The sequence below is a fragment of the Lathyrus oleraceus genome, chromosome 5 (genome assembly GCF_024323335.1).
Source record: "Lathyrus oleraceus cultivar Zhongwan6 chromosome 5, CAAS_Psat_ZW6_1.0, whole genome shotgun sequence".
Taxonomy (NCBI): Eukaryota; Viridiplantae; Streptophyta; class Magnoliopsida; order Fabales; family Fabaceae; genus Lathyrus; species Lathyrus oleraceus.
In genome coordinates this window covers 623913252-623941094 of record NC_066583.1, presented here as the reverse complement: position 1 = coordinate 623941094, position 27843 = coordinate 623913252, and the positions used below count along the sequence as shown (strand labels likewise).

The 27843-nt window shown below is 37.2% G+C and overlaps 3 non-coding genes across 3 annotated transcripts; all 3 read left to right on the top strand.

Moving 5' to 3' along the window:
• The first annotated feature begins 3884 nt into the window (after nt 1-3884).
• On the top strand, nt 3885-3970 carry TRNAY-GUA (transfer RNA tyrosine (anticodon GUA)). Its single transcript is given in 2 exon segments — nt 3885-3921; nt 3935-3970. It is a non-coding gene; the product is annotated as a tRNA-Tyr (tRNA).
• Nucleotides 3971-6114: 2144 nt separating this feature from the next.
• TRNAY-GUA (transfer RNA tyrosine (anticodon GUA)) lies at nt 6115-6200 on the top strand. Its single transcript is given in 2 exon segments — nt 6115-6151; nt 6165-6200. It is a non-coding gene; the product is annotated as a tRNA-Tyr (tRNA).
• Nucleotides 6201-7839: 1639 nt separating this feature from the next.
• On the top strand, nt 7840-7925 carry TRNAY-GUA (transfer RNA tyrosine (anticodon GUA)). Its single transcript is given in 2 exon segments — nt 7840-7876; nt 7890-7925. It is a non-coding gene; the product is annotated as a tRNA-Tyr (tRNA).
• The last annotated feature ends 19918 nt before the right edge of the window (nt 7926-27843 follow it).

The following is a 27843-nucleotide window of genomic DNA, read 5'->3' as shown; positions in this document are numbered from 1 at the left end:
TATGCTTACAACAGAGGTTGAGGGCAACGACACCTCCTTCCCATCTTCCAGCATAACAGCATTGTAACGGTACGGGACCGCTTTATCTGACACATACGGGACAGGCCCCGCTGGCTTTATCACAAGAGTTGGCACCACCTCCCTTTTGCTGCCATCATACGTGATGACAACAGGATCATGAATATTGAACACATGAGTGATAACATCAACTTCATCCTCATCACGATTTTGAAGTATCTCAATCATCCCTTGGTCTAGCATCTCTTAGATGTCCCTTCTTATCTTGCGGCATCCTCTTTCATTGATAGTGCACACATGGCATCTACCGCGATCGTGCTCATAGTGACTGTGTTCACACAACAACCTATGCATTTCCACCAAGGATTTCCTTATATCATTCACATAAAGGACCTTATATTTTCCAAGGCAACCCTGAACCATGTTGACAACTTCCTTCCCATGCTCGGGCAATGGGTTCTTCTTAACATTCGGGCCTACATCCTCAAAGAATAGTATCCTACTCCTCACAAGGTCTTGCACCTTGGTCTTCAACAGAAAGCAGTTCTCCACATCATGTCCGGGCGCGCCGGAATGATACACACAATGAAGTTCAGGCTTGTACCACCATTGAGGATTGGCTAGCACAACAGGAGGATCACGTGGAGTTATCAACTTCCTATCAATCAAGGAAAGGTACAGTTCAGCGTAGGTCATAGGAATTGGGTCAAAAGTCACCCTCTTCCTCTCATAATTGTTGTTGTTTTTGTTGTTGCGAGGCTGGTAAGCCTGTTGTTATTGACGAGATCATTGTTGTGGTTGTTGAACTTCTCTGAAAGCAGGTGCTATATGAGCCACCTGGTGTTGGTTGACGACTGGACGAACTTCTTTCCTCCTTACAGAGGGCCTTCTTTTACTATGGGAAGAAACAACATGGGTCTCCCCTTCCTTCTTTCTGGAAAATCCTCCATATTTCTTTGCCAAAGAATTATCATCACGGGACAGACGTCCTTCACGGACTCCCTCTTCTAGCCTCATCCCCATATTTACCATTTTGGTAAAGTCCGAGGGAGCACTAGCAATCATACGCTCATAATAGAAAGAGCTCAAAGTCTTCAAAAATATCTTTGTCATCTCCTTCTCCTCCAATGGTGGCAATATCTGAGCTGCCAATTCTCTCCACCTCTGGGCGTACTCCTTGAAGGTTTCCTTATCTTTTTGGGACATCGCCCTCAGTTGATCTCTGTCCGGAGCCATGTCCATGTTATATTTGTACTGCTTTACAAAAGCCTCACCGAGGTCATTGAAAGTGCGTACAAAACCACAGTCAAGACCCATATACCATTTCAAGGCAGCACCAGACAAGCTGTCTTGAAAATAATGGATGAGCAGTTGATCATTGTCGGTATGCGTAGACATTTTTCTAGCATACATGACCAAATGGCTGAGCAGACAACTATTACCCTTGTATTTTTCAAAGTCAGGGACCTTGAATTTCACTGGAATCTTCATATTTGGGACCAAATAGAGCTCATAGGCGCTCTTCCCAAACAAGTCTTTCCCTCGAAGGGCCTTAATTTCCTTCCTCAAGTCAGAGAACTGGTCTCTCATCTCATCTAATTTATCATACACATCCGGGTTCTCAAAGGCCTCAGAATGGTAGATAGTCTCGTCAACACAGACTTGAGGAATGGGAGCTGGAGTAGGAACATAATTAACCATCGGGGGTGGCATCATAGGGATCGGGCTAGATGCCGGCTGAACTTGTAATTACGGATGATGTCCTTCAGGCATGAAATTATGGGGCATTCCCCAAGGGTAACCGGAAGGCATGACATTGGCTGATCCCATAACAGGGGCTGGTATAGAAGTATGAGCTATCTATGGCGCTTGATTGGACGCGGATGCCTGCACATTGGCAGTTTGCTTCCGAGCTTGAAGCAGGGACTCCACCAAAGCAGATAACCGACTGACTTCTTCTTTGAGCTCTCTGTTCTCGTTCTCTAGTTATTCGGCCATTGCTTTGACGTTTGCGCGAGTGCGGTATGGATGTGTCAGCTTGTCTTCAAAATAATTGAAGAGCAAAGAGTTAGACCACTATATCAAGAGCTCGGAACCAAAACCTGCTTATGCGTATGATGCATGCAATGCTCGTGCGTATGCTTTTGTTTTTTTTATCAGAGGAACTTTACAAGGATCTATTTGCAAATGTTTTGAAACTATTGAACTTTTTGAGACATATGTGGAATACTTACAGCAATATAATATTTGAAAACTTTTTACACCAAAGAAGTAGTACATTCTCGGTAACCAAATACAATACAAGAGAAAAGGAGAATAACATCCTATGGAGCCCTAGAAGCAGTCGTCTAAAGCCTTCGAGATCGGAAGATACGCCGCACAAAGCCTTTTCACCTCTCTCTCATAAGTTGCCTCCATGTCGGCTTTCTCCTTGGTGAGCTGATCATATCTCTTCTTCTAAAACCTAGATGAGTGAGGTAGGAGAGAAGTAACGATATCATATCAAATGCTCAAAAAAGTTGAATTAGCTCACACTCCAAACATAAAAGTTTAAGTAGGCACATTGAATTTGATTGTGCAACTTGGAAATCTTTCATCTCATAAAAATTGAGCAAGTTATGGCCTTGGAAAGTTGACTTTTAAATTAGGGTTTAAACAAAATGACCTATAATGTTTCAACATAGAAAATGATTTTCCAAGCAAAACTAGCTCTAGGTCTCAACATGAAAGTTGTTTGGAATGTCATTTAGAGTAAGTTTTCTCTCGGAATCATTTTCATATGGTGAAAATTATAGGAGATAGGGTCTAGGGAGACCCAGTTTTGATAAGATGAATTCATCTGGCCAACCACCATCAACCAACTTGCTAACTTCCAATTCTCTTGACTTTCTTGGCTCATGGTAGATCATAAATGCATAAGATGATGAACTTTGAAGTGTACCTTTATAAATTTGGTCAATTGGTGAGATAGCTTGTTGGAGAAGTTACTCAAGATACCCAGTCAAACTAGGGTTTCCAAGGCAAATCACCCTCAAACTCTTGAAGAAAACTTGATCAATATAACATGCAAAGAACATTGAGACTCATATATGATGTTCATAACCATTCTGGAATCAATTCTTGATTGTGCTCTTTGTTCACGAGGGTCTCAAACCCTAGATGTGAACTTGATAAATCAATGGGATCATGCCCTTCCTACAAAAGAGTTAGACAAATGCAAAGACATATTTTTGGTATTTTGGTTAGTGAAATGATAAAATACAACTATGATATAATCACAAAGTGTTTGGTGATCTCTCCCAAAATAAACCCAATGAAAAGGGGTGAAGAGGATGCCAAGATATGATCCCAATGCTAATGCTTATGATGGAATTGCATGAGGGATCTTAGGGTCAAAATTGGGGTCTTACAATGACAAACAATATTCATTACTTCTACCCCAAATGGATATGGTATGTGTTTGACATGGACCATATTTCTCGACATTTCATGCAAAGTACAAATCTTCCTTTTGAAAATCTCATTCTATTGAGGTGTGACGAGGACAGATAACTCATGGGAAGTCCCTTTAGTAGTGCAAAATCTAGAGAAGCCATAGTTCTCAAATTCTTTGTCATGGTAGTTTTGAATGTGAATGATCTTGTCAATCTCTTATCCTTTTTCATGTTCCAAACAAAGACAAAGAGTTTCATATTCATGTAAAATTTGAATTAATTGATATGAACAAAATTTTAATATAACTTATATAAATGTCTTTACTACATTAAAATGATAATCTTAGCACCTCACCTACACAATACACACAAATTACGTGCCCCGTGTTTTAAACGATTATATTCTTAGTTATAAACGAAGGAAATCAATAACCGACCTTAGCTCAGTTGGTAGAGCGGAGGATTGTAGTTCTTAAACATACATCCTTAGGTCACTGGTTTGAATCCGATAGGTCGGATTTCAAAATTTTCATTTTTATTCGTTGGAAATTATACATTTCTCTTTTTTTCTATCAACGAAAAGGGATATTTGAAATTTTTCTATCATTTTTCTTTAAATTAATTTTAAAAGTTATATATACTACATGAGGATTTGAATTATTTTTTTGTATAAATAAAAAAAAAGATTAAAAAACAAATTATAATGGATATAAATAATAAAAAAATTAATTTACTTGATTGGTTCTTAAATAATAATATGGGAAACTCAAAACATAATAAATCATTGTTGAACATGGGACTCCACTCATAAGAGGGAGTTGAATTGTGTGTTTCATAAAAACCGTAGGTTGAAAAACTTTTATAATTATTTTCAAAGTTAAAAAACATTTTAAATATGTATTAACAAATTAGCCGTGGAAAGATAAATAAGCATAAAATAGAGAGTTGATGGTTAGAGAGATAACACCAGCAATTATTGAAGTCTGATCTAAGTGAATGACCTAATTCTCTCTGCAATATTTGATCTTGGGAGTATACAATAATTCATATAAGTAGGTTGAACTTTATAACTCCCTTATACAAGTGATATGAAGTTTCGAGCTAACTTCCAATCAAACGTCAAACACGAGAGATAAGAGATTAATCATCCTTCCAAACAGTGGATTGGAGATATTAGTCTTCTTTCCAAATAGTAACTTGAGTCAAGTGTAATGCTAAACATAAGAAAACATTTAATGTTGGGCTTCATCCCCCTCCATATGTCGTAGTGAGTGATCTTGGTACGCGACAAGTTTGTTACTTGATTGTGAATATGACAAACAATATTCATTACTTCTACCCCAAATAGATGTGGTATGTGTTTGACATGGACCATATCTCTTGACATTTGTTGCAAAGTAAGGTTCTTCCTTTTGAAAATCTCATTCTACTGAGGTGTGATGAGGACAAATAACTCATGGGAAGTCCCTTTAGTAGTGAAAAATCAAGAGAAGCCATAGTTATCAAATTCTTTGTCATGGTCGTATTGAACGCGAATGATCTTGTCAATATCTTATGCTTTTTCATGTTCCAAAGAAAGACAAAGAGTTTCATATTCATGTAAAATTTGAATTAATTGATATGAACAAAAGTTTAATATAACTTGTATAAATGTCTTTACTACATTAAAATGATAATCTTGGTCACCTCACCTACACAATACACACAAATTACGTGCCCCGTGTTTTACACGATTATATTCTTAGTTATAAACAAACGCAATCAACAACCGACCTTAGCTTGGTTGGTGGAGCGGAGGAATGTAGTTGTCAAACAGACATCCTTAGGTCACTGGTTCAAATCCGGATGGTCGGATGGAAATTGTACATTTCTCTAGTTTAAAAACATTTTAAATATATTTTAACTAATTAGCAAGATTTGATCGTGATAGTATACAATAATTCATATGAGTGGGTTGAACTGTTGAACTCCCTTATAGAACGGATATGAAGTTTCGAGCTAACATTCAACCAAATATAAAACACCGGAGAGAAGAGATTAATCATCCTTCGAAACAGCGGCTTAAATTAGTTAGTCTTCTTTCAAAATAGTAACTTGAATCAAGTGTAATGCTAAACATATGAAAATATTTAAAGTTGGGATTCATCCCCTCCATATCTCATAGTGAGTGATCTTGGTACGCGACAAGTTTGTTAGTCGATTGTGAATATGACAAGCAATATTCATTACTTCTATCCCAAATAGATGTGGTATATGTTTGACATGGACCATAACTCTCGAAATTTCTTGCAAAACACATTCTTCCTTTTGATAATCTCATTCTACTGAGGTGTGACGAGGACAGATAACTCATGCGAAATCCCTTTAGTAGTGTAAAATCAAGAGAAGCCATAGTTCTCAAATTCTTTATCATGGTCGTTTTGAATGCTAATAATCTTGTCAATCTCTTATCCTTTTTCATGTTCCAAACAAAGACCAAGAGTTTCAATTTAATGCTAATTTTGAATTAATTGATATACACAAAATTTTAATATAACTTATATAAATGTCTTTATTACATTAAATAGATAATCTCAGCACCTTACCTACACAATACACATTAATTACCTGCCCCGTGTTTTAAACGGTTATATTCTTAGTTATAAACGAAGGAAATCAACAACCGACCTTAGCTCAGTTGGTAGAGCGGAGGACTGTAGTTCTTAAACATACATCCTTAGGTCACTGGTTTGAATCCGATAGGTCGGATTTCAAAATTTTCTTTTTTATTCGTTGGAAATTATACATTTCTCTTCTTTTCTATCCATGAAAAGGGATATTTGAAAATTTTCTATCATTTTTCATTAAATTAATTTTAAAAGTTATATATACTACATGAGGATTTGAATTTTTTTTTTTGTATAAAACAAAAAAAATAAAGATAAAAAACAAAATTATAATGGATATAAATAATAAAAAAATAAATTTACATGATTGGTTCTTAAATAATAATATAGGAAACTCAAAACATAATAAATCATTGTTGAACATGGGACTCCACTCATAAGAGGGAGTTGAATTGTGTGTTTCATAAAAACCGTAGGTTGAAAAACTTTTATAATTATTTTCAAAGTTTAAAAACATTTTAGATATGTATTAATAAATTAGTCGTGGAAAGATAAATAAGCATAAAATGGAGAGTTGATGGTTAGAGAGATAACACCAGCAATTATTGAAGTCCAATCCAAGTGAATGACCTAATTCTCTCTGTAATATTTGATCTTGGGAGTATACAATAATTCATATGAGTAGGTTGAACTATATAACTCCCTTATACAAGTGATATAAAGTTTCGAGCTAACTTCCAATCAAACGTCAGACACGAGAGATAAGATATTAATCATCCTTCCAAACAGTGGATTGAAGATATTAGTCTTGTTTCCAAATAGTAACTTGAGTAAAGTGTAATGCTAAACATAAGAAAACATTTAACGTTGGGCTTCATCCCCCTCCATATCTCGTAGTGAGTGATCTTGGTACGCGACAAGTTTGTTACTCGATTGTGAATATGACAAACAATATTCATTACTTCTATCCTAAATGGATATGGTATGTGTTTGACATGGACCATATTTCTCGACATTTCTTGCAAACTAAGGTTCTTCCTTTTGAAAATCTCATTCTACTGAGGTGTGACGAGGACAAATAACTCATGGGAAGTCCCTTTAGTAGTGCAAAATCAAGAGAAGCCATAATTCTCAAATTCTTTGTCATGGTCGTTTTGAATGCGAATGATCTTGTCAATCTCTTATCCTTTTTAATGTTCCAAACAAAGACAAAGAGTTTCATATTCAAGTAAAATTTGAATTAATTGATATGAACAAAATTTTAATATAACTTATATAAGTGTCTTTACTACATTAAAATGATAATCTTGGTAACCTCACCTATACAATACACACAAATCACGTGCCCCGTGTTTTACACGATTATATTCTTAGTTATAGACAAACGCAATCAACAACCGACCTTAGCATAGTTGGTAGAGCGGAGGACTGTAGTTATCAAACAGACATCCTTAGGTCACTGGTTCGATTGTGAATATGACAAGCAATATTCATAACTCATGGGAAGCCATAGTTCTCAAATTCTTTGTCATGGTCGTTTTGAATGCTAATGATCTTGTCAATCTCTTATCTTTTTTCATGTTCCAATCAAAGACCAAGAGTTTCAATTTCATGTTAATTTTGAAATAATTGATATAAACAAAATTTTAATATAACTTATATAAATGTCTTTACTACATTAAAATGATAATCTTAGCACCTCACCTACACAATACACATAAATTACCTGCCCCGTGTTTTAAACGATTATATTCTTAGTTATAAACGAAGGAAATCAACAACCGACCTTAGCTCAGTTGGTAGAGCGGAGGACTGTAGTTCTTAAACATACATCCTTAGGTCACTGGTTTGAATCCGATAGGTCGGATTTCAAAATTTTCTCTTTTATTCGTTGGAAATTATACATTTCTCTTTTTTTGTATCAATGAAAAGGGATATTTGAAATTTTTCTATCATTTTTCTTTAAATTAGTTTTAAAAGTTATATATATTACATGAGGATTTGAATTATTTTTTTGTATAAAACAAAAAAAAAAGATAAAAAACAAAATTATAATGGATATAAATAATAAAAAATAAATTTACTTGATTGGTTCTTAAATAATAATATAGGAAACTCAAAACATAATAAATAATTGTTGAACATGGGACTCCACTCATAAGAGGGAGTTGAATTGTGTGTTTCATAAAGACCGTAGGTGTGACGAGGCAATATTCATTACTTCTACCCCAAATGGATGTGGTATATGTTTGACATGGACCATAACTCTCGAAATTTCTTGCAAAGCACATTCTTCCATTTGATAATCTCATTCTACTGAGGTGTGACGAGGACATTCTACTGAGGTGTGACGAGGACAGATAACTCATGGGAAGCCATAGTTCCCAATTCTTTGTCATGGTCGTTTTGAATGCTAATGATCTTGTCAATCTCTTATCTTTTTTCATGTTCCAAACAAAGACCAAGAGTTTCAATTTCATGTTAATTTTGAATTAATTGATATAAACAAAATTTTAATATAACTTATATAAATGTCTTTACTACATTAAAATGATAATCTTAGCACCTCACCTACACAATACATATAAATTACCTGCCCCGTGTCAAAGACCACACAAACAAACAAAATAACGCCAACAAAATATGTCACACAATATGGTCCAAATGGACAAAGTGAAAATTACATTAACATAAACAATTAGAATGATATGTATAATGAAAAATGAAATAAAATGTTAAAAGTAAATTGCATTAAAGTAAAAGCTTGAAATTAAAAGTCAATAGTTAGTAGGTTAGAGGTTAGTTTTGTTTTGCTTTTGCTTTTCAAGACATTCTTTGGAGAACACTCAACCCACTTATCACAACCATGGATCCTTGAACCAAAACATCTTCCAAAGGAAGGAAAGAAGGCCAAGTTTCCACACAATACCATGAAAGGGGGGAGACTTACAATCTCACTAACTAGAATGCTTATGCCTTTTGTATCACAAATTTAGCGCTATCTTAAGCAATCGTAATTAGACTTATGTAGAAGTCACAACTATTTGAGGTCGGGAAATAGAATTTTGGTGTTAATGCATGTTAGAGACATATCATAATGGACTATGCTCATAAAACATACCACACATAAAAAAGAATATGCAAAAGGTGTGGCCTAATCTCATCCATACTCATGTCAACTTTTCAATCAACTAGCATTAGGACTTTGAGATGTCATAGGCCAAATGAAATGAATGAATTAAGAAGAGGAATGACATGAAGTGGAAAGGTGTAGCGGTGTATTCGTCACTTTATGATTTATTGACTAAATCAAAAGAAAAACATACAAAGAATCGAGTCGCCACCGCACTTTTATTTATTCAAAGGAATGGCTAAAAAGCGAATAAAAGCCTAAGAAGTTTTACACATAGAAAACTAATGAAAAGATCAGAGATCTGGGTAAGGGGTTAATTACGCAATGGGAAGGTGTTAGGCACCTAAAACGTCCTAGGTATTCATAGGGAGCCCTTTTCACACTTGTTGTACGAAATGTTATTTGTTTATGAAATATTTATTGTGCAAACATGGATTGAAGGGATGAGAAAAAGAATATACAATTTTTATTATTTTTGTGTTTGAATGGATGAACCCGTTGCCTATGTACCTTTCCATGGAAGGTAAGGATCAAAACGCCGTAGTTTGGCTAAAAGATTTCCAAAATATGAGTGGATTCATTTTAAAACAAAAGCCCTAAGGTCTTTCGTTATCCAAGGGAGAAAACTCAACCTTATACAAACAACAAGTCCACCATGTGAGAATAGCTTCAACTTGCTAGTGAGGGGTTAACCCTATAATAAGCAAGGAAGTCTTACAATTCAATCACTAAGGACAAAAGGTGAGATTAACATCAACCAACTAGGATAAATCAAACCTATGGCTAATGTGTGAAAACTTATCAAGAATGGACAAAGCCACAAAACGATTGAATGAGTGAAATTAACCAATTAGGATTTTTTCACAAAAGTGGTCAAAGTATGATTAGAATTCAATTCAAAGAAGTATTATGAAATGGAGTTTGAAAAAAAATCAAAGGCCTAAAGCCTAGGTTTCTAATTTGAAAAGAAGTGAAAATGTTTGCACAATGGTTTTTCAGGTTTTGGGTTAGCATGCACATGGAGGTTTAAAGAAACAAAAGGTGGGAGGGTGAGAAAGTAAAACTTCTTAGATGTTCACCTCTTGAAATCATATGTAGATGATCCAAGTGATTCCTTTGGAATATGCAATAATGCAAATAACAGATGAACAAAGTAAATGGATACCGGATGCCAATCAATGGACTTATACCAATCTCAAAACAAAATGGATACCGGATGCCAATCAATGGACTTATACCAATCTCCTAAAACAAAGAAACAATGATACCAGATGCCAATCGATGGACTTACACTAATCTCACAAAACAAAATGGATACCGGACGCCAATCAATGGGCTTATACCAATCTCAAAACAAAACGGATACCGGATGCGAATCAATGGACTTATACCAATCTCCTAAAACAAAAATGGATACCGGAAGCCAATCAATGGACTTATACCAATCTCCTAAAACAAAGAAACAATGATACCAGATGCCAATCAATGGACTTACACTAATCTCACAAAACAAAATGAGGATACCAGAGGCCAACCAATGGACTTATACTAGTCTCCCACCATATCATAGGAACAACTGCCAAGTAATGGACTTATGCTTGTCTCCTCCATGGACAAAGCAAAATGCTACAAAGCAAAGTTTATGAAATGATATACAAATAATGATGATAAATGCACAAAGGCACACTCAAGCAAATATGCACAGGTGAATCAAGCAAGCAGACCATCAAGTCAGTTAGCACACACTATATACAACCAATTAGGCTCAAGCAAGGTTAGACTTTACAGTCAACTGGAATGGGGTATTTTGAGCTCTTAACCCTAACATTGAGAGTTAGGGTGAAGCAGATGAAATGGAGATGAGGGGTGTGCCTCATAGCTCTTATCCCTGGTCAGGGAGAGCTTTAAACAATGGAAGGTGTGGGAGTTCAGAAAGTTGGAACTCTTCTCCACATATAGACTCTATAAGATCTTGGGTTATTATCCACAATGCATCAACACATTGTGTGAGCAAAGTGAATGACACACTGAGTAGTAGGAGATGGATTACACATCTCTTTTATCTACCAATTGCCTCATAAGAGGACTTTTCCTGCTTGGCACAAAGAGTAAACAATCACAAGCATTGCCTCTTAAGGAGGACTTCAGACAGGTGCCTACCAATAACAGTAGGTATTCCAGACTACATGAAGATTAGAAATTATACCTAAGTGGTTAAGCAACCAAGCAAAAGCAAAGTTCAAATGAACTTAAAGCAACTTATGTACCTGTGGAAACATCAAACAAATCAGTACAATACTCAAACAATCAAACAACAGTCAATAAGCAACAAACAATTCCAATGTACAAAATGTGTAAGCCAAAAGTCAAACTCAAATGAGTTAACATCACCGTACAAAACACACAAAGGTTAGTAATCAAAGGCAAACAACAAAACTCAAGTGATGGAGCATCATCAATTATGCAACTTGGATGCTCAACCTGAAATCAAAGCTCAAAGATAAGCAACAAACCACTAGGTCAAAGTAGGGTCAAAGATGGAGAAAAAATTCAAAACAGAAGCTGAAATTTAACATGAATCAACTTCAAACACATCTTGAAACATTCCAAAAGGTCTCACATCAATATCATATGCCAAAAGCATTTCATGATCAATTGAAGTTCAAGGCAATTTTAAAGCTCAAATGTGATCAACCAGAATGAAAAATCTCAATTAAATCAGAAATGATTCAAATAATTCCAACAAAATTCATGAGCAATCACAACATTCATAACATGCATCACATAAAAAATCAGGACAATTGGAGATCATTTGGCATGTCAAACACATCATATAAGTTGAACATCAAAAGGTGTGACACAAATTGTCACACCAACTTCGAACAATCATAAAACAGAAATGACAATTGATAAAAATACCAAATCAACACCAAAATGTCAAGCAATGTGTCTAGTTTCATCATGCAAATTTTCAGATTCATTGGATCAAATACCAGTATTTCACAAATGTATAAGCATGGCAAGGTCAAAGAAGCATATATGTTCAAACATTCTAGCACCAAAAAATATCCAGTCAAGCACAACTTGTGGAAATATGATCAAAAAATAATAGACAAGATAAGGATCATGATGCAAAAAATTGGGATGAATTTGGATGAGTTTTCAATTAGATATGATTTTTGCAAGATGAGAAAAAATTAAAAAAATAACATGAGAAGCATACATGGAATAATGGAGGGAAATGGAATAATATGAGAGCATTTGAAAAATGGTTGCAACGGGGAATCGAACTCGGAGCCAATTTGAAATGAAAGAAGCGCGCTGAATGAAACACGGTCGTTTCATTAATTGACCTGGCCTGGTCAATGCTGGCGTGGCTTAGTCAAACGCATATGAGCGAACCAAATTGCCAAACGAACGCTTACGTGGACCAATGCATGAACAAACCCTAAAATAACACATGCAGCAACAGAAAAGCGTTTCTGATGGATTAAAACCGTTGCCTAAGCCAGAAACTCATCTTCTTCATCGCGCATGCATGAACAGTGACAAATCATCAAGAACACCAAGAACAAATGTTCCAGAATTTAAAATTAAAGACATCATTGTGTAGATCCTTCAACATAGATCAAATATTCATGCATAGCTAAGCTTAAATCAAAGTAACAAGATCAAATTGAAGCAATCATCATTCATGCATGGAACTTTAAATCGACCTAACTCACTCAATAGGGCATGGAATTTCATGATTCAAAGCACAGAATGATCAGCACAAAGAGATCTACAATAACATCACAATAATTTTGAGAATTAAGAGGATCGATTTGTAACCTCTTGAAGAGCAGAACTGGAAATCGCGAGCTACAGGCCTTGGCAATGCTTTACAGTTCCTCTACAATGATTATTAAGGTGATTGGAAGGAAGATTGAAGCTCAATTGTGCTTGCATTCACCAAAATCTGAAATCACCATGGATATTCAAAGCCTCGAGCATGCTTCAATACTGCACCAATTCTCTTGATTCCACGTGCAAAGTTGCTCAATAACACTTCAGGATCAAGAATCCAGCCATGAAATGTGCTTGGATGTGAAGAATTTTGAAGAAATTTTGAGAGAATTTTTTTTGAGAGTTTTGGATCTAGATCTAAAAGTTGTTGTTAATGCTGAAAACAGTTAGGTTTTTGTTTATATATGCAATGCTAAACCTGTTTTAATCATGCTTAGGCCAATGCTAATTGTAATTAGCAAATTATGGAGTGTAAGTGCAAATTGATCTTTCACCTCTATGCATGAAATGCATGCATGAACAGTGCACGAAATTCCTTCCAATTTCACTTAAAATTCAATTTTGGAGCTAATGGTGGTGGGAAAAGGTTCAAGCCATGCACCAAATTTGAATTTCAAGATTTCCCTCCAAAAAACCAATGAATTACCAAATGATCATATGAATATAATTTGTGCAATGCAATGCATGATTTGGAAACTAGAGGTCAAAAGGAAAAAAATGAAAAAAGAGCCATCCATTTTGGAGCTTTGGTTGAGAAGTTATGCCCATTTGAATCTTCAAGTACACTTTGCCATGTTTTGATCATATCTCCTTAACCACACATGAGAAATTGATGATCTTGGACTTTTTGGAAATGGGAGAGAAATATCTACAACTTTCATGTTCAAAAAAATTTTATTTGAAGCTTTCTTGATGATGTAATATTGAGTTGAAGTTGGTCTAAAACCTTTCCATTTTTGGCAAATTCAAATTATAGGTCACTTTCTATTTTGGGAAAGTTTTGACCTGACTTTAAATTCTTCAATGTTGATGTTTGAAATGTCAAATGAGACTTGTTTGAACATGAATGAAGTATTTCTAATCACTTCCCACCTCCAAATCCACTGTTTGACTTTGTAGTTGACTTTCTAGGTCTTCAGATGACCTGACAATGTTCTGATGAAATTCAAGCCTCTACCACTTGGGATTTTGTTTCAAAATGACATCATGGCTCATATGAACTCTTGTGAATGATTGTGGGGTCCAAATTCTCAAGAATGGCCACCATCTATTGCTCAATGACTACCTTTGATTGTCTTGACCTGTTGATTGCTTCATCTGCAAGACAAAGGTTAGATGACATATTTTTGTACTTTTTGGTTAATGATAAAAAGAAAAGCAATGATATACAAATGCAAGGAATGCTTGGTGATCAAGAACCACTCTCAAAAAGATAACCCATCCATAGAGAAGGAAGCAAGGTGCACAATGATCCTTGAGGCAATGCAATGATATGATATGATGCCATGAGGGATCTTAGGGACAAAATTGGGGTCTTACAGAAGGGGATGAATGAGATCACAAATTGGTCAAAGGAGGACTTTAATAAAATTAATATCATTCATTCATTTTGGGAGATGGAATGTACATTCCATCAATCCCCTAAATCCAATGATATTAACTTGACAAAGTCAAATCAACCTTGACCAAGACCCAACAACAATAAGTAAACTCAAACAAAGTCAATACAAATAGTCAACAAAATTTAATTGGCATTTATTCAATTAAAAATAATAAAATAATGCATTTAAATCAAATATGTTTTGTCCAATTCCTAAAATCTCATCAAAACACCAAAGAAATGGCCATGATATTTATCATAGGTCAAACAAGGTCAAAGGACCTTGGAGAAAAAATTTCATAATTTCTGGACATTTAAAAATATTTTTAAACAATTAAAAACAAATGCAAAATCAATTAATTTATGAAAAATATTAATAATGATCCAAAAAATAATTTTAATTCAGAATATGAAAAAGAAAAATATTTGAAATTTTTTGGTGAAGGTTCCATATTTTTTGGATCAATATTGAATTTAATATGAATTATCGAAGAAAATGCAATTAAAATAAAAATTCAGAAAAATCAAAAATATGTGGACCGTCAGATCTGCCTCATTAATTGAGGTGGCAGATCTGATGGTCCCTAACGTGCGTTCCACATGTATATTAGTCAACTGCGCTGCAAATGTGGTATTTAAAACCAATGCTCAGGATTAGAACGTGAGAGAAGGATCATGTGGTTCAGATGCTAGCCAAGTCATCGCCGGAGCCAGAGCTCCGGTCATCTTCTCCGGTGGACCTCACCGAACTGGTCAACATGAACCATCACCAAAAAGAAACACAAGGACATGATATTTAAGAAAAAATAGCACTGAGCTCGAATCTGACCTCCAATCACTCCAATTCCAAATATATTGAGAGTTATATGGATTTGAAATTTGAGGTACATGAACTGAGTTGCTTTGATTTGACCTCAAAGCAACTCAATCTTCTTGCCTACATTGGCAGGACTTCAGACAACCAAAGAATCAATAGAATTGAGCAAGAATATAAGAGAATCAAAGAGTTTAAAATTTCTGCAAATTACCTTCGATGGAGGTCTGAATTTGATGGATCTTGATCTTGCTTGTGCTTGGACTCACTCTACTTGCTTGCAGGAGAAGGATTGAGTGGTTTAGAAGCAATGGATTACTGGAGAATTGAATTCCAAAATAGTGGAGATTTAAGCTCAAATTCAAGAGAATTTATCAGGCTTATCCTTTGAGAATTGAGGGTTTGCAATGGGGGATCAAAGCCGGCATGATTGTGTCTGTATTTCTGAGCAAATGAAGCTCTATTTATAGCTGAATCATGTGATATTTGCACACTCACTTTCACTTTCCAATTTTGGAAAATGATGATGCAATGGTGCATGGGCGTGTATAAGCCCATGAAATGATAGCTTGAGGTCCAAATTTGAAGATCAGACGCACTGAAGTAAGCTTGGATTGCAAGGCACATGTACATTGATGCTTGAAGTTTGATTCATGCCAAATGATATCATCTTGTTTAAGCCATGTGCAGCCTATGCATTTCTCATCCAAAATGAATTAATTTGAGCTCTTTGGAAAGGTGAGATCAAGAGGAACAACTTTGATGTTCAACACTTTTTCATTTGGAGCTTGGAACTTGGAGAAATTTGAGGTGGAAGTTTGCAAATTTTTGACATATCAATTTTTTTCTAAGTATCAAACCTTATGTCTCAATGTTCCACCTTGCTTAACTTTTTATAGGAGCTTCAAATGAGAAAGGTGTCTTCACCAAAGTTGTATCTCTCTCAAATACCTTCAAAATGGTCACCAATTTCATGTCATTTGGATTTGAAATGATAGAGTTATGCATTTTTGAAGTTTGGAAAAATCACTTGATCAATGGTATATGTCAAAAATGACCTATAATGTAGCCTCATATCACATGCTCAAAAACGTTGAATTAGCTCCCACTACAAACATCAAAGTTGAAGTAGACACATTGAATTTTATTTTTCAACTTGGAAATCTTTCATCTCATAAAAATTGAGCAAGTTATGACCTTGGGACGTTGACTTTTAAATTAGGGTTTAGACAAAATGACCTATAATGTTTCAATATAGAAAATGATTTTCCAAGCAAAACTAGCTCTAGGCATCAACATGAAAGTTGTTTGGAATGTCATTTAGAGTAACTTTTCTCTTGGAATTATTTTCATATGGTGAAAATTGTAGGAGATAGGGTCTAGGGAGACCCAGTTTTGATTAGATGAATTCATCTGGCCAACCACCATCAACCAACTTGCTAATTTCCAATTCTAATGACTTTCTTGGCTCATGGTAGATAATATATGTATAAGATGATGAATTTTGAAGTGTTCCTTGAGAAATTTGATCAATTGGTGAGATGGCTTATTGGATAAGTTACTCAAAATACCCAGTCAAACTAGGGTTTCCAAGGCAAATCACCCTCAAACTCTTGAAGAAAACTTGATCAATATAACATGTAGAGATCATTGGGACTCATATATGATGTTCATAACCATTCTTGAATCAATTCATGGTTGTGCTCTGTGTTCATGAGGGTCTTAAACCCTAGATGTAAACTTGATGACTCAATGAGATCATGCCCTTCCCTACAAAAGAGTTAGGCAAATGCAAAGACATATTTTTGATATTTGGTTAGTGAAATGATAAAATACAAGTATTATATAATCATAGAGGGCTTGGTGATCTCTCCCAAAACAAACCCAATGAAGGAGGGGTAAGGAGGATGCCAAGACATGATCCCAATGCTAATGCTTATGATGAAATTGCATGAGGGATCTTAGGGTCAAAATTGGGGTCTTACAGCTGCCCCTCATGATGCATATGACATGAATGCAAAAGTTAATGCTCTATGGGGAAATATTTTCACAAAGGAAAAGAAATTAGAGAGACCGAAAGTCCGCAGGAGTATAATGCATTCCATAAGGAAAACTCACTAGAGGAGACAAAGACTCTGGGGGAAAAGGGACTTATGTGTAGGCCAAGCTACGACTTAAAACTGCTGGAGGACTAGAGGAATTCCATACAAAATGGGAAGACTCAGCCGGGGAAATAACAACATTTGCAGGGGGAACGAATAAGTCAGGATAAACTGAAATGCTCGACTCGTGCAGGGGAACAACAATTTCACTGAGGAAATGCTCACTTAACTCAACTGGGGAGAAAATAAACTTCAACATAGGAGGATCAGAAATCTATTATCTACTACCTGTTATTGGGTAAGGAGATAATAAAGATCTGACAGAGAGAATATCCGTCATCGGTTAGGATGAACATATCAAGGATGACTCGCTGGGAACCTCCATGAGGGAGTATTCATTATCGGTTACTGGGTAAGAATAACCTTGTTGGGGAAAACTGCAAAAAAGAATAGGATTTACAACTACCAGTTACTGGGCAGAAGACCAAAGGTGAGAGTATCCGTCATCGATTAGGATGAACATATCAAGGATAAACTCGGCAGGGAAGAAAATATGTTATCGGCTAAGATGAACATATCAATGATAGACTTGCCTGGAAATGTCAAGGAGGATACCCGTCATCGGTTAGGATGAACATATCAAGGATATATCAACTGACCAAAAAGGGAGGAATTACATCTATCGAAAACTAGATAGCAAACCATCGGAGAGAAAATCCGTCATCGGTTAGGATGAACATAACAAGGATTATCTCTGCAAGGGGACAAAGTAGGACTTACAACTACCGGTTACTGGGTAGAAGACCAACTAAAGATAAAATTCGTCACTGGTTAAAGTGAACATATCAAGGATAGACTCTGAAAAGGGGAGCAAAAAAAGGAATTACATCTATCAGTTACTGGATAGAATACCAAAGAAGAGAAAATTTGTCACTGGTTAAAGTGAACATATCAAGGATAGTCTCCGCACAGGGGAAAGAGTAGGATTTACAACTACCAGTTACTAGGTAGAAGACCAACAAGGAGAAGAAAACCCGTCAACGGCTAAGATGAACATATCAAGGATTAACTCTCTGAGGAACAAAAATAGGGATTACAACTACCTTTTTACTGAGTAGAATACCAAAGATGAGAATATCTGTCACTGGTTAAAGTGAACATATCAAGGATAGACTCCTGCGGGTGAAAGGAAGATACCCGTCATCAGTTAAGATGAACATATCAAGGATATACTTCCAAGGGACTCTACTGAGGAGAATAAATGGTACTTTTGTTGGGTATTGGGCAAGAAGTAACAAACTGCAAGCTAAGAAGAATATTACCAGTTATTGGGTAATAGACTCTTAGGAGACCAAAGTATCCGTCTAGGTAAGAGCTAGAAGGAAGCAATCAATCAAGACTCGACCCATTGAGGACATAACTCAAGGGGAGTAATTCCATCCAGAAAATCTACTAGAGAGGAAACTGAAATAACAACCATCCACGAGGAAACAAACTCAGTGGGGAAATAGAGAAAGGTTAAAGTCTTTCTGCTTAAGGGGATGACACTCTATAATTGAAGGAGGACAGATACCATATTTAGTATGGGGATAAAGTACCGCCATAACAGAGAATAAAAATCTCAAACAAATCAAATATGAAGATGCAAAATATGCAAATTATGAAATTGTATGAATGCATATGTATATGTATATATGATTATTATGCTGAAAAAACAATCACAAAGGATACAAAGGTGTCACAAAGAAATTGAACCACCGGTACAATCCTCGGTCAATCCATAAAATATGGAGACTACTGCTGGAGAACATGAAGATCACCATCTCAAGGGGCTCGACCCTAGCTGAGGACGGAGGAGATTTGCTGAGGAAAGAACAGAATCAACTCTGTGGGGAATTTTAGGTCAACACCATAAACATGGGAGACAACCCTACAAAGAAGATAAACAACAAAAGTTGCTCAGAAACCAGGAGGAAACTCTGACTGGGAGCAAAGATAGATGGTGACTGGTGGAGACACCAAAGCGATCTACTGGGGAAGATCAACCCACCCTGAAGATCAACCATGCTGAGGAGATACGAACTTCACTAGGGATGTACAAACTCCACCGGGGAAGGTAGAAACTCTGTTGGGGACAAGGACACACCACATGACATCTGAATCAACCAACTCAGCCGGGGATAAAGAAAGGAGTTCCACTGAGGATCAAACACTCCGTTGAGGAACTGTATCAACACAAACGTCTAGGAATACCCGAAGGGTTAACTGCTTGGGGAACCTCTGATGCTTCGCACTCAAGGACTCGCTATCCATCGAAATGTTGTTGATATCCCTTTTACTTGCTTTGGAAAAGTTCTTGCTTTTATATTTTAAAGAAAACTTGATTTTGATTTAAAAAAATTTAATTTCAAAATGATCATAATAAAATTTAAAACTATTGGCTGAAGTAAATAAGAGTAGAGACAATTTCGATAAAAGCTCAACTTTATTTAATTGGATGGTAGTCTGTAAATGACAAGACTCCATAGATTTTTACGAAGTTGAAAATGGTAATTTACATGGAAAAGGTTACATTGAATACAAATGATCCTTAATCCCTCTACCAACTCTTGATATCCACTGTGCTCTTGATCGCTGCTGGGATAATGAACTGATGTCAACCCTTGTGCTCAAACAAGTCTTCAAAATCACTAAAGATCAGCAGAATGCAGTTACTTGCCATAATCCCTAATTTTTGCATAAGTTTCCCCAAGGTGGGGTACTTAACTTATAGGGAAATTCTTTCTGTTTTTATATGTCTCTAATTTTTTCCTGGATCTCCCTTTCAGGTTTTCAATCCACCGAGACGCTCATTTTTGCCTAAGCCGCCCTTTCGGGTTTTCAACTCAGTGAGTTGTTCTTTTTTTTAGGCGAAGTATTTCTTGACTGCATCTGCGTTCACAAGACGAGTGAACTCTTCACCATCCATAGTTGTAAGAATCAAAGCACCGCCTGAAAAGGCTCTCTTAAAAACATATGGGCCTTCATAATTGGGAGTCCATTTCCCTATGGAATCTAGCTTGAACGATAAAATTTTATTGAGCACAAGGTCTCCTTCTCTGAACACTCGAGGTTTGACCTTCTTATCAAAAGCTTTCTTCATTCTCTGCTGATATAACTAACCATGACACATGGTAGTCAATCTCTTCTCTTCTATCAAATTAGGCTGATCAAACCTGGTCTGGCACCATTCAGCTTCAGTCAACTTGGCTTCCATGAGCACACGCAATGAAGGAATCTCAACCTCTACGGGGAGCACTGCTTCCATACCATATACAAGAGAGAAAGGGGTTTCCCCTGTTGAAGTGCGGGCGGATGTACGATACCCATGTAAAGCAAATGGGAGCATCTCATGCCAATCCTTATATGTGACAACCATCTTCTGGATAATCTTCTTGATGTTCTTATTCGCAGCTTCAACGGTCTCATTCATCTTGGGTCTGTAGGGAGAAGAATTATGATGTGCAATCTTGAAGTCTTTGCAGAGAGCTTCCACCATATGGTTATTCAAGTTTGATCTATTATCAGTAATGATCTTACTTGGCACACCATAACGGCATATGATCTGATTCTTGATAAACCTTACAATAACTTGCTTGGTCACATTTGCATACGATGCCGCTTCAACCCATTTTGTGAAATAACCAATTGCCACCAAAATGAAACGATGTCCATTCGAAGCTTTGGGCTCAATCATCCCAATCATATCAATTCCCCACATGGAGAAAGGCCATGGGGAAGAGATAACATTCAAGAGTGTCGGAGGAACATGAATCTTATCAGCATAAATTTGACACTTGTGGCATTTCCTCACAAATTTGCAACAGTCAGATTCCATTGTTAGCCAATAGTAACCTGCTTGCAACATCTTCTTTGCCATTGCATGTCCATTGGAATGAGTACCAAAGGAACCCTCATGCACTTCAGTCATCAACAAGTCTGCTTCATGTCTATCCACGCATCTGAGCAAAACCATGTCGAAGTTTCTCTTGTACAATATATCACCATTCAAGTAGAAATTACCGGCTAGTCTTCTCAAAGTCTTCTTATCTTTCAAAGATGCCCCAGGCGGGTAAATCTGACTTTGGAGGAAACATTTGATGTCGTAGTACCATGGCTTCTCGTCTTTGATCTCTTCAACAGCAAACACATGAGTTGGCCTATCAAGACACATCACAGATAAATTGGAAACTTCATTCCAGTATTTCACTACAATCATCGATGCCAACGTTGCAAGAGCATCTTCCATCCGGTTTTCAACTCGAGGGATATGATGAAATTCAACCTTTGTAAAGAAATTTGAAATTCTCCTCGCATAATCTCTATATGGTATTAAACCGGGTTGATTTGTCTCCCATTCTCCTTTGATTTATTCACAACCAAAGCCGAGTCACCGAAGACATCCAAATACTTGATTCTGAGATTCATGGCCTCTTCAAGCCCCATAATGCAAGCTTCATATTCTGCCATGTTGTTTGTACACTTGAAAGTCAATCTAGCTGTAAATGGTAGATGCGTGCCTTGAGGAGTAATAATCACTGCCCCAATTCCATTTCCTTATTGATTAACAACTCCATCAAATACCATGCCCCAACGGGAACTAGGCTCTGGCCCTTCTTCAAGCAATGGTTCATCACAATCTTTCATTTTCAAGTACAAAATCTCTTCATCAGGAAAGTCATACTGCACTGCCTGGAAATCTTCAATTGGTTGGTGAGCCAAATGGTCATCCAAGATACTATCTTTGATCGCTTTTTGAGATCAGTATTAGATATCATACTCTGATAACAACATCTGCCAACAGGCAATTCTCCCAGTTAAAGCAGGCTTCTCAAATATATACTTGATTGGATCCATTTTGGATATCAACCAAGTGGTATGATTCAACATGTATTGACGCAGACGCTTGGCAGCCCAAGCCAATGCGCAACAAGTTTTCTCAAGCATTGAATACTGAGTCTCACAATCGGTGAACTTCTTACTGAGGTAGTAAATTGCAAATTCTTTATTTCCAGTCTCATCTTGCTGACCAAGAACATAACCCATACTATCTTTTAGCACAGTCAAATACATTATCAACGGTATTCCTTCGACAGGTGGAGACAAGATCGGAGGTTCAAGCAAATATTCCTTGATACTATCAAAAGCTTTCTGGCAGCCTTCGGTCCAATCACAAGACTGATCTTTCCGAAGAAGCTTGAATATAGGCGCACATGTGGCAGTCATGTGGGAAATAAATCTGGAAATATAATTCAAACGGCCGAGAAAACCTCTGACTTGCTTCTCAGTTTTGGGCACAGGCATCTCTTGTATTGCTTTGACCTTGGCAGGATCAACTTCAATACCCTTCTCACTGACAATGAAGCCGAACAACTTACTAGAACGAACACCAAAAGTACACTTATTGGGATTCAAGCGGAGTTTATACTTCCTCAAACGCTGGAATAACTTCAAGAAATGCTCAACATGTTCCTCTTCATCAATTGATTTAGCAATCATGTCATCAACATAAACTTCAATCTCTTTATGCATCATATCATGAAAAAGAGTAGTCATTGCTCTCTGGTAAGTTGCACAAGCATTCTTTAAACCGAAAGGCATCACTCTATAATAGAATATTCCCCAGGGTGTAATGAATATGGTGTTCTCCATATCTTTGGGTGCCATCTTGATTTGATTATATCCGGAAAATCCATCCATAAACGAAAAGACTTTGAATTTAGAAGTATTGTCTACCAACATATCAATGTGTGGCAGAGGGAAATCATCTTTCAGACTGGCTTTATTCAAATCTCTATAGTCAACACAGATGCAGACTTTTCCATCTTTCTTCGGCACTGGCACAATATTGGCCTATCATTGCGGATACTCAGCAGTTACAAGGAAACCAATATCAATCTATTTCATAACTTCCTCTTTGATCTTCACAGCCATATGAGGGTGCGTTCTTCTCAACTTCTACTTGACTGGTGGGCATTATGGCTTAAATGGCAATCTATGCTCCACAATCTCAAAATCCAAACCAGGCATGTCTTGATAGGACCAAGCGAACACATTTGAATACTCTCGAAGAAGATCAATCAACCCCTTCTTAGCATCTAGACACAATCGAGACCCAATCTTGACTTCCTTCACATCATCTTCGGAACCCAAGTTGACTAGCTCAATCTGCTCTTCAAACGACTGAATAATCTTTTCATCTTGCTCAAGAAGACGATATAATTCCTCACTCACTTCTACATCACTTTCCTCCTCGGCCTCAAACACAGGGAATTCAAATTTTGGAGAAGGAGAAGGATCGTTGTATTTAATGGGGTTAGGAACCAACCTGCATAATAATTTGATATTTTGATTTTAGAGAAGTGAATTTGTGACCAAATATTATGCAGATGGACAATTATATTGTTTATTTATGTTTTTTGTGATTACCATTTTTAGAATAAAGCAAAAAGTAAAAATAAACATCAAAGATGTGGATGAATAGAATTAATTTTATTGATGATCAATTTAAAATGCCTAACAATATTCACTTCTCCCTTAGGCATAGGAGAAGGATTTTTAAAATATAAAAGCAATTACTTAGATTGATGCAAAATAACAGGAATATCAACGGCAGTCCAATTGTTGCATGTCCTTCCATACGTTACAAAGTTCGTGCAGTCTTCCTCTTCACTATCCTCTAGCACAACAGCTAAGTGTTGTTCATTGCCATGAATGAACCCTCCTCTAAGAAAGCTAAGTTTCATATCTTCATATCTAACAGCTGATGATCCTCTCTGGAACCCCAAACCGGTTCTTCCTTTGTTGTCGGAGACCTCTACCATGCGCCCCCACTGATCAACAGGACCTTCTTCAACAATCTTCTGAGCATCTTTCAGCGAGGACATAAGTGCCCCAACTCTCTTCTCAGCAGCAATAGACAAAGCTCGGAACAGAGTCCCAACCTCATCCTCAACTTCCACATACGAGAAAGATGACAGATGGCTAACCAACAATGCTTTCTCTCCTCCCACAATCACTAGCTTGCCATTCTTGACAAATTTGAGCTTCTGGTGCAGAGTGGAGGTAACAACCCCTGGCTCATGAATCCATGGCCTTCCCAATAAACAACTATAGGCCGGGTGGATATCCATTACTTGAAAAGTAATCTGAAAATCACTCGGACCTATCTTGACTGGAAGGTCCACTTCACCAATAACCGTTTTGCGCGAGCCATCAAAGGCTATGACAATCACCCCACTATATCTCATGGGAGCTCCTTGGTAAGATATCTTTGACAAAGTTGACTTTGGGAGAACATTGAGTGAGGAACCGGTGTCAACAAGCACATTTGACAAAGCATATTCCTTACAGTTCATTGAAATATGCAAAGTCAGGTTATGATTTCTTCCCTCCTCAGGGAGTTCTTCGTCACAGAAGCTCAAATTATTGTATAAAGTGATTTTGGCCACAATGTGATCAAATTGATCCACAGTAACATCCTGCTCTACATACGCTTGTTCAAGAACTCTCTGTAGTGCTTCTCTGTGCGCTTCAGAATTCAAAAGCAGAGACAACACTGAGATCTTTGAGGGAGTCTCGAGCAACTGCTCAATCATATTAAATTCTCTCCTCTTGATTAATTGGAGTACCTCATCGTCATCATTGATTTTCAAGTTGCTGGATTCACCAGACTTATCCTTCAAACAACCAACCGGATCTACATTAGGTAACTCCAACTTCTTACCAACCACTGTTTCCTCTGGGACCACTGGCCCAAACACTCGACCACTGCGGGTCACCTTCGTAACATCAGCAATGCTCACCACTGAACTAGTCGTAGGTAACGTGACCTCTTGACCATTCTTCAACATTGTAGCATTATACTGGTATGACACAACCTTATCAAATGCATACGGGACTGGGCCCGCTAACCGTATTACCAACGGAGATACTGATCTTTGACTAACGTTCTTGTTGTTGTTGCTATCATACTGAATTATCAACCACTCTTGTTGCTTGAAAAGGGACACTATGACATTAACGTCGTCATCTACATGACGGGATTGAACAATCTGGATCATGCCTTCATCCATCAGACGCTGGATGTCCCTTTTCACCACAACACACCCTCTTGGGTTTACACTACAAACAACACAACCATCATGGTCATGTTCACAGTCACTCACCATACAGATGTCCTTGTGCATCTGCACCAAAGATCTTTGGATAAAACGCACATCAAAAACCTTGAACTCACCAGGACAGCCGTCCACCATATTCACTGAAGAGTTCCCATGAGCGGGCAAAGGGTTAGCTTTTACATTTGGCGCACGGTCTTCAAAAGACACCATACCACTCTTCATAAGCTTTTGAACCTCATACTTCAATGGATAACAGTTTTCAATGTCATGCCCAGGTGCACCCTGATGAAAAGCACAATGAAGCTCAGGTTTATACCACCAAGGAAGTGGTTCTGGGATCTGTGGTGGGTTCCTCGGTTGAATCAAGTTCTTGAGAACTAACGAGGGGTACAGTTCTGCATAAGACATGGGAATCGGGTCAAAAGAGACCTTCTTCCTCTCAAAGTTCTGTTGCTGATGATGATTGTTGTTGGAATTGTTGTTGTTGTAGGTGTTCGTTCTTTGTTGTGGTTGTTGTTGTTGACGTTGATTTTGTTGTTGTTGAATTGGTGTTGCTGGTTGATTAGAAAATACTGGAATTACTGGCGACACTTGATGATGATGATGTTGACGGGGTGGTGGATTTCTCCTGATCTGAGGCCTCCTCTGCCTCCCACTGGAAATTGCATTTGTTTCATTGTCCTTCTTCTTGCTAAAACTGCTGCCATGCCTCTTACTTGTTGACGCCTCATCTCTTGACAAACGTCTTTCATGGACCCCTTCTTCAAGTCTCATCCCCATATTTACCATTTCGGTAACTGGCGATCATTCATTCATAAAAAATGAACTCAGGGTTTTCAAGAAGATCTTTGTCATCTCTTTCTCCTCCAAAGGAGGAGTGATCTGGGCAACCAACTCCCTCCATCTCTACGCGTACTCTTTGAATGTCTCCTTGTCTTTTTGAGACATAGACCTCAATTGGTCTCTATCTGGCGCCATGTCCATATTGTACTTGTATTTCTTCACAAAGCCTCTCATAAGTCATTGAAAGTGGGGATGCTTGCACTATCCAACCCCATATACCAACGAATTGCAGCACCAATCAGGCTATCCTGGAAGTAGTGAATAAATAATTGGTCATTATCAGTCTGAGTTGACATCTTGCGGGCATACATCACAAGATGACTGAGTGGACAAGAATTCCCCTTATACTTTTCAAAGTCAGGCACTTTGAACTTCACTTAAATCTTCACATTGGATACTAGACACAATTCGGCATCACTCTTCCCAAACAGGTCTTTACCTCTCAGCGTTTTCAGTTCCTTGCGCAGCTCAGGGAATTGGTCTTTCATTTCATCCATCTTCTCATAGACGTTCGGGCCCTCGGACGGCTTGGAATGATAGATGATGTCCTCTACGCGAGGCAAAGTGTTCATAACTGGAGGTGGCACAAACATGACCGGGCTAGATGTCAGCATGGAAGCAAAGGTAGATGGGCGCAAATCCTTCTGGAACAAAATTGGGCGGCATTCCCCACGGGAATCCGACAGGCAAGTTCGGTGCGAAGTGGGCGGTAGCAGCAGACACGGTAGAGGTAACCACTTCTGAAGTAACAGTCCTCGCGGGAGGAGCTGCAGGTGTTGGAGAAGCTTGGCTTTGAGCAGCTAGAACTGACTCCATCATGGCAGTCAGTCGGGCGATCTCGTCCTTCAGCTCTCTGTTCTCTTGCTCTAGATGTTCCATAATTTTTAGATGATTGGCTTTGGTATTGTACCGGTGAGTCAGCTTGGCTAAAGCAAAGAAGAAACACCAATCAGACACCTGCTTATGCATGAAATGCAATGCTTGATTATTTTTATTTTCAAGGAACTTATTATATCATTTGCAAATATATATATATATATATATATATATATATATATACATATATATATATATATATATATATATATATATATATATATATATATATATATATATATATATATATATTAATTGCAACAATTTGATATGACCAAAAAATATCTTTTCATTATATAAATTAGAAGGATTACACTGAGTACAATTTTAGAAACCAAAATAAAAGATACAAGAGAAAAGGAGACTAGTCATCCTAAGGATCCCTAACAACAATGTCATAAGATCTGGCTGAAGGCGCGTACTTCCTTCGAATGCGACGAATCTCGGTCTCAAAAGAAGCCTTCATCTG